We start from the raw sequence: 8,036 nt of genomic DNA on the forward strand, positions 1-8,036 counted from the left end.
GAAAGCACATAGCAACTGAATGAAGGGCTTGATCCTGGAGAGGGTCCTTTGCTCCAGAGGAAGGGGGAGACAGAGGGAAGTGGGTGTGGCTGTGACCAGCACCATGGCGGGCACAGCGGTGCTGCAACTGTCTGTGTTGTCTGCATGGTGCCAGCATCCCGGTGGTGACATTGCTCTATAGTTATCCAGGAGGAAAACTGGATCAAGGGCACACAGGATCTCTGTATTGTTTCCTACATATGCATGTGAATTATCTCAAAATGTAAAATTTAATTTAAAAGAAAAATAAGTTTCCTGCAATCTTATGTATTGGGGGAAAATCCCATTATACCAGGCTTGTTTTTTCTCTCTTTTTTCCTTCATTTATTCATGAGGTATTTATTTTTGTTGAGAATGGCCTGGTCCATGCTATACACAGGGACAGGTGCTGGGGAGTGATACAAAAAGTGTAATGACAAATAAATGCAGCCATTCATTTGGTGTACATTTATGGAGCATCATCTTTTTTTTTTTTTTTTTGAGACAGAGTCTCGCTTTGTTGCTCAGGCTAGAGTGAGTGCCATGGTGTCAGCCTAGCTCACAGCAACCTCAAACTCCTGGGCTCAAGCAATCCTGAGCGGGCGGATTCCTCAAGGTCAGGAGTTTAAAACCAGCCTGAGCATGAGCGAGACCCGTCTCTACTATAAACAGAAAGAAATTAATTGGCCAACTAATATATATAGAAAAAATTCAGCCAGGCATGGTGGTGCATGCCTGTAGTCCCAGCTACTCGGGAGGCTGAGGCAGCAGGATTGCTTGAGCCCAGGAGTTTGAGGTTGCTGTGAGCTAGGCTGATGCCACAGCACTCACTCTAGCCTGGTCAACAAAGTGAGACTCCGTCTCAAAAAAAAGAATTCTTACAACTCAACAACAAAAAGACAAACATTCAATTAAAAAATGGGCAAAGCCGGGCGCGGTGGCTCACGCCTGTAATCCTAGCTCTCTGGGAGGCTGAGGCGGGTCAATAGCTCAAGGTCAGGAGTTTGAAACCAGCCTGAGCAAGAGCGAGACCCTCTCTTAACTATAAATAGAAAGAAATTAATTGGCCAACTAATATATATAGAAAAAATCAGCTGGGCATGGTGGCACATGCCTGTAGTCCCAGCTACTCGGGAGGCTGAGGCCGGGAGGCTGAGGCCGGAGGATTGCTTGAGCCCAGGAGATTGAGGCTGCTGTGAGCTAGGCTGACGCCACGGCACTCACTCTAGCCTGGGCAACAAAGCGAGACGCTGTCTCAATAAATAAATAAATAAATAGACAAGTCTAGAGCCATGCAGACAGTGGGGCCAGGGGCATCTTTTCAGACACACATTTATACTTATTGCTTCCAGAAACTTTTTGGGTTTTTTCCCCTAAGATGTGCTTAAGACGTCGCCTAATAAAGGAATGAGCAGATTCCGCAGCCTTCACTCTTCCAGCTGAGTTAAAAACTGGAAGGTTCACCACCCTCATCCTTGCTCTGAGCTCTAGATGCCAGTTATTCCCGGGAGCTCGCTGGGCCGGCAGGAAGTGAACATCAGCGCCCTGCCAGCTGAAGCCCAGGACCCAGCTCTAGACAACAGGATGCAGGAAGGAACCCAGAAGCAAAGCCTTCTCCTGGGGAAAGGGGTGGAGTCTTCGTTAGGAGGAGAGAAGTTGTCTTCCTTAGAGACCAAGAAGGAAGTCCACGTACACATGCTGGGTGAACCTGCGGACAGGCCAGAGAGGGAAGAGAATCCATTCTTCACGTGCTGCTTTTCCGTGTGCCACCGGGGACATCCCAGTGAGCAGAATTGTAATCTCTGATTCTCTTATAATGTAAGTTCCTTCTGAAAATGCCTTCATTCAGTGTTTTGCAAACTTTAGTGTGCATGGGAATCGCCAATTGGGCTTCTTGCAAATATTGATTTCTAGGATCCTTCTACAGAGTCTGGTGTAGTAGAAAAGGTGGACAGCTGTCATTTTATACATGTTCAGCCTTCACCCCTTCCTTTGGTATCCTTTGGGGAAACAACATGGGAGACAAAATACATATGCATTTGTTCATTAGCTCCCCTCCTCATTGGTCAATGGTGAAGTAATGCACGAGAGATTTCCTGTATACACCGCTTCTTCCAACTCTCAGATCTGCTGGGCCCTCCATTAAGAGGATTCATAGACCTAGCTGTATCTATTATCTTTCTCCTCATTCCCACTCTGTTTCTCACACCTAAACCCAGCATTTTGCTTGCTTGGTAAAGTGACCCTGAGGTGAAGAAAACAGCACAATTAAGTGGCAGCTCTAGGCCGGGCACAGTGCTCATGCCTGTAACCCCAGGATTCTGGGAGGCCAAGGTGGGAGGATCACTTGAGCTCAGGAGTTTGAGACCAGCCTGAGCAAGAGCAAGACCCCAGTCTCTACCAAAAATAGAAAAATCAGCCAGGTGTGGTGGTGCCTATCTATAGTCCCAGCTACTCGAGAGGCTGAGGCAAGAGGATCACTTGAGTCCAGGAGTTTGAGGTTGCTGTGAGCTAGGCTGACGCCACTGCACTCTAGCCTGGGAAACACAGTGAGACTCTGTCTCAAAAAAAAAAAAGAATGGCCAGGCGTGGTGGCTTACGCCTGTAATCCTAGGTCTCTGGGAGGCCGAGGCGGGCGGATCATTTGAGCTCAGGAGTTCGAAACCAACCCGAGCAAGAGCGAGACCCCGTCTCCACTATAAATAGAAAGAAATTAATTGGCCAACTAATATATATAGAAAACAGTAGCCGGGCATGGTGGCACATTCCTGTAGTCCCAGCTACCTGGGAGGCTGAGGCAGCAGGATCGCTTGAGCCCAGGAGTTTGAGGTTGCTGTGAGCTAGGCTGATGCCATGGCACTCACTCTAGCCTGGGCACCAAAGTGAGACTCTGTCTCAAAAAACAAAACAAAACAAAACAACATAAAAAGTGGTAGTTCTAGTAGGGATTTGAATCCATCTAGCTATCTCCAGTGCTTGGGCTTTTAACCACTAAAAAGCCTATAGCACAGTGTTGAAGAAAAATTTAAGGTAGGTGACATCAGGTTCAATGAGAAAGAATGCCATAACTGATGAGAAACATCTGCCATGGGCAAAAAGGTTGGTAGGTACAAAACCAAAAGCAGTGCTCACTTCAGCAGCACATATATTAAAATTGGAACATTACAGAGAAGATTAGCATGGCCCTTTCGCAAAGATGACACACAAATTTGTGAAGCATTCCCTATTTTTTAAAAAAAGGGTTGGGCATGGTGGCTCACGCCTGTAATCCTAGCACTCCGGGAGGCCGAGGTGGGTAGATTGCTCGAGGTCAGGAGTTCGAAACCAGCCTGAGCAAGAGCGAGACCCTGTCTCTACTATAAATAGAAAGAAATAATTGGCCAACCAATATATATAGAAAAATTAGCCGGGCATGGTGGTGCATGCCTGTAGTCCCAGCTACTCGGGAGGCTGAGGCAGCAGGATCGCTTGAGCTCAGGAGTTTGAGGTTGCTGTGAGCTAGGCTGACGCCACGGCGCTCACTCTAGCCTGGGCAGCAAAGCAAGACTCTATCTCAAAAAAAAAAAAAAAAAAGAATGAAAAACAAAAACACAAACAAAAAAAACAAAACCAAAAGCACAAGGGACCAAAGAAAAAACAGATAAATTGGACTACATCTAAATTAAAAGCTTCTTTTTTTTTTTTTTTTTGGAGACAGAGTCTCATTTGTTGCCCAGGCTAGTGAGTGCCATGGCGTCAGCCTAGCACACGGCAACCTCAATCTCCTGGGCTCAAGTGATCCTACTACCTCAGCCTCCTGAGTAGCTGTGCCACCATGCTCTGCTAATTTTTTGTATATATATTTTTAGTTGGTCAATTAATTTCTTTCTATTTTTAATGGAGACAGGATCTCGCTCAGCCTGGTTTCGAACTCCTGACCTTGAGCAATCCACCCGCCTCGGTCGCCCAGAGTGCTAGGATTACAGGTGTGAGCCACCATGCCTGGCCCTAAATTAAAAACTTCTGTGTTGCAAAGGATACCCTTAAGAAAGTGAAAAGACAACCCACAGACTGAGAGAAAACATTTTCAAACCACATATCTGATAAGGGCCTAATATCCAGAATATATAAAGAACGCTTACAGCTCAATAATACAAAGACCAATTGCCCAATTTTTCAAATGAGCAAAGGATTTAAATAGACATTTCTCCAAAGATATACAAATGGCCAAAAGCACATGAAGAGATGTTCAATGTTATTAGTCATTAGGGAAATGCAAATCAAACTAGAGAATCAGAACCTTTCCTTTCCTAAAAAAGGAAAGAAAGAAAGAACCACTATGTGGTACCTCTGTGCACCCACTAGGATGGCTGTAATATAAAAGATGGACAATAACAAGTGTTGGCAAGGATGTGGAGAAATTGGATCCCTCTTACACTTGGTGGGAATGTATGATGCGACAGCTGCGGAAAACAGTTTGGCAGTTCCCCAGGAAGTGGAACAGAATTACCATATCACTCAGCAATTCCACTCCCAGGCATATACCCAAAAGAATTGAGAAAACAGATGTTCAAACAAAAACTCGTACATGAATGCTCATAGAAGCTCTATTCATAATTGCCAAACAGTGGAAACAATCCGATAGGCCAGCACTGATGGATGGATGAAAATGTGTCATATACATACTATTGAATATTATCCAGTAATAAAAAGAAATGAAGTACTGATACATGTTATGACATGGATGGACCTAGAAAATACTGTGCTAATTAAAAGAAGCCAAAAAAAAAAAAAAAAAAAAAAAGAAGCCAGTCACCAAAGCCCACATATTATATGATTCCACATATATGAAATGTCCAGAATACACAAATTTATAGAGACAGAAAGAATATTAGTGGTTGTTTAGGGATTAGGGGTAAGAAGAAGAATGAGGAGTAGCTGCTAATGGGTATGAGGTTGCTTTTAGGAGGGACAAAATGTTCTGAAATTAGATTGTAATGATGATTGCACAAACCTATGAACATACTCAAAAACATTGATGTGCACATTAAATGAGTGGTTTATATGAAATGAAAATTATATCTTGATAAAACTATTTTATAAAAGTGAAAAGTCTCAAGTCCTGAGAAATCCCTCAATCCTGGGCAAACCAAGAGGGTTGGTCCCCCAATGCCACCCTTATCTCCATGAAATTTGAAAAAAAGAGAGCAAGGAGCTCGGGGAGAGAATCCAGGATCTGGAGTATTGGTCAGCTTTCTGCTGTGGCAATGCTGCGTAACAAACAATCCTGAAACTGGGTCACTGGCAACAGCAAGCATTTATTTCTTGCTCCCAAGTCTGGGGGTCCACTGTGGCTCTCCTACGCTCAAGTGGACTTGGCTCCAGACTGTGAGCTGGGTTCAGGTCTGCTTCAGGTATCTCCTATTCCAGGACCCAAGCTGAAGCAGCAGCATTTCCCTGGGATATGCTGTTCCCAGGAGGGATGGCACAAACACAGAGCCAAACCACACCGCACACGGACACTGCAAAGCCTCAGCTAGGGTGTGGTTGCTTCACGCCTGCTCACATTCCAAGGGCCAAAGCAAGTCATATGGCCAAGCCCAGAGTCAAGGGGCTGGGGAAGTATTCACTGCCTTCTGGGAGGCACTGAAAGCCTCAAGGTAATGAGGCCAGGCATGTAATCTACTTACAGGAGGGGCTGGAATAGTTGGAAACAGTAAGCCAACCTATCACGGCTGCCAGGCCAAATACTTGCCATTCCTGCTCCATGAGACATTGGGGATCCAGTTGAGAATGGGTGATCTATTTTGTCAAATGTCTGCTGCATTTGGAGCTTTTTTTTAAAAAAAAAAAATAGAAATGACATTTTAAATTCTGATTATAAAAGTAAAAATATCAGACAATACAGAAAACTTAAAATGTAAAAATTGCCATAATCCCACCATTCAGAGTTAACCAATGTTAATATCTTAGTTTTCATTCTTACACAGTTTCTTGCATATATATACCAATCACATTGGTACTACTTTTTTTTTTTTGAGACAGAGTCTCACTTTGTTGTCCAGGCTAGAGTGAGTGCCGTGGCGTCAGCCTAGCTCACAGCAACCCCAAACTCCTGGGCTCAAGCGATCCTCCTGCCTCAGCCTCCCGAGTAGCTGGGACTACAGGCACGAGCCACCATGCCCGGCTAATTTTTTTTATATATATTAGTTGGCCAATTAATTTCTTTCTATTTATAGTGGAGACGGGTCTCGCTCTTACTCAGGCTGGTTTCAAACTCCTGACCTTGAGCTATTGACCCACCTCGGTCTCCCAGAGAGCTAGGATTACAGGCGTGAGCCACTGCGCCCGGCCACATTGGTACTACTTTTAACATAATTGGGATCATAGTATATGTACTATTCTGTCAGTTAAAACTCATTAATGTCTTCTTTCCCACCATTCTTCCCCTCATGTCCAGTGGAGGTGAACAGCCATTGGCATTTTCCATCCACTCAGTTCAGCATAGTTTAGTAGTTCAGTAGTTCACTGGTATAGATTCCTATAGTTCGTGGCTATTTCCCTACACAGTTATGTTATTGGCGGCCACCCGAGTAGGAATGGCTGCTGGGAATCCTCCTGTTACCCATCAAGCTGACCCACCTCATTTCGTGACACCGAGGTGCAGGGCCAGAAAGTCATTTGGTGAGACGAGCCTACAGTGGCCAGCACTAGCAGTACGTGTGGGCAGTGCAGGAGAGACAAGGTTAGAAATGTGCAGAGCTGCACGATAGTCTGGGGGAAACGGTGGCCACATCTGCTTTGGGAAGAAGCCAACGTGCAAGGAGAGAATAAGGCAGAGACCAGGGATGGAAAGAACATCCTGGCGGCAGTGACATCCTGAGTCTGACAGTCAGCCTGAATCCCTGCCCTTCCCACAATTGGGCATTCAGCCCTTCCTCGATTTCCAATAAATCCCAATAAATGAGCCAATAAATCCCCCATTTTCTTTGAGCTAGTTTGAGTTTAGAGTTTTGCAACAAGAACCCTGACATGCAGGCACCAAGTTGGTGCTATCACCACAAGTCCTGGGCTGATGCTGACGCTATAAAGATGGACAAGACAGGGCACAGGCAAACAAATAATAAATACGATACGATGAGCTCCGCAACAGAGGTGTTCCAACTGATGCAGGAGCCAAGAGGACTTCTGACCACATGCACCAACTGAATAAAATTTCACCTAGGAGTGGTAGTCTGCTAAGTTCTAGGGACTGAAGAATTTAAGCAGTGAACTGTTTTGAACATAGTCTTTGGTCATTTTTCTACTTTTGGATGACTTTAGGGTAACTTGGCAGTAGGATTACTGAGCCAACGAGCATGGATATATATTTATCATGGCTGTTGTTGAAGACTGCTAGGAAGTGCCAAGCCGGTTAGTAGCCAAGCCCCTTGCTCACCCTTACTTGGCCTCTAGACAGCCCTCTCCTCATTTGAGCTTGGTCTGGTCCACTCGCCACAGCAACCCACTCACGTTTTAATATCCCCACAGCTGTCTTCACTCGCAGCAGCCCACTCGCTGTCCACTGGGGCCCCAAAATGCCACCAACAGTAAAAGCTGCGCCAAAAGGAAATGCTTCCTCCCAGCTTGGGCCTCCAGCCTAGAGGCCATCCCAGGGAGTGGCCTGGAGCAGCCAATTCCTGGGGCAGAAGCAACTAGTCCTCCTCTCTCCTATCTCCAGTCTGTCCTGCCCTGTTTTAGGAATCTCATGTTCCTAAATTCCAAGGCCAAATTCACTAAGGCCAAAGCCTCATTCAAGGTTCAATTAGGGAAACAGGAATCACTCCAAACATTTAAAACAGAGAGCATTTAATGCATAGTTTTAGTGACAGATTGACAAGGGTAATGGAAGGGGTGAGAAGCCCAACAGGGGACAGTGAAGCAGCCCAGAGATTAACAAAAACAAGAAGCTGCCCACGACCCCTAAACTAGAGGGACAAAAAGGAGGCGGAATTCATGGAGCCCAGGGGCATGGATCACCCTGCAGGTATTGGGACCAG

General features: G+C 45.4%; 1 non-coding gene across 1 annotated transcript; it reads left to right on the forward strand.

Moving 5' to 3' along the window:
* Window positions 1-3,142: 3,142 nt before the first annotated feature.
* Window positions 3,143-3,249, forward strand: LOC142870728 (U6 spliceosomal RNA). The gene has a single exon (XR_012919073.1). It is a non-coding gene; the product is annotated as a U6 spliceosomal RNA (small nuclear RNA).
* The last annotated feature ends 4,787 nt before the right edge of the window (window positions 3,250-8,036 follow it).

This window comes from Microcebus murinus, chromosome 4 (genome assembly GCF_040939455.1).
Source record: "Microcebus murinus isolate Inina chromosome 4, M.murinus_Inina_mat1.0, whole genome shotgun sequence".
NCBI classification, from domain to species: Eukaryota; Metazoa; Chordata; class Mammalia; order Primates; family Cheirogaleidae; genus Microcebus; species Microcebus murinus.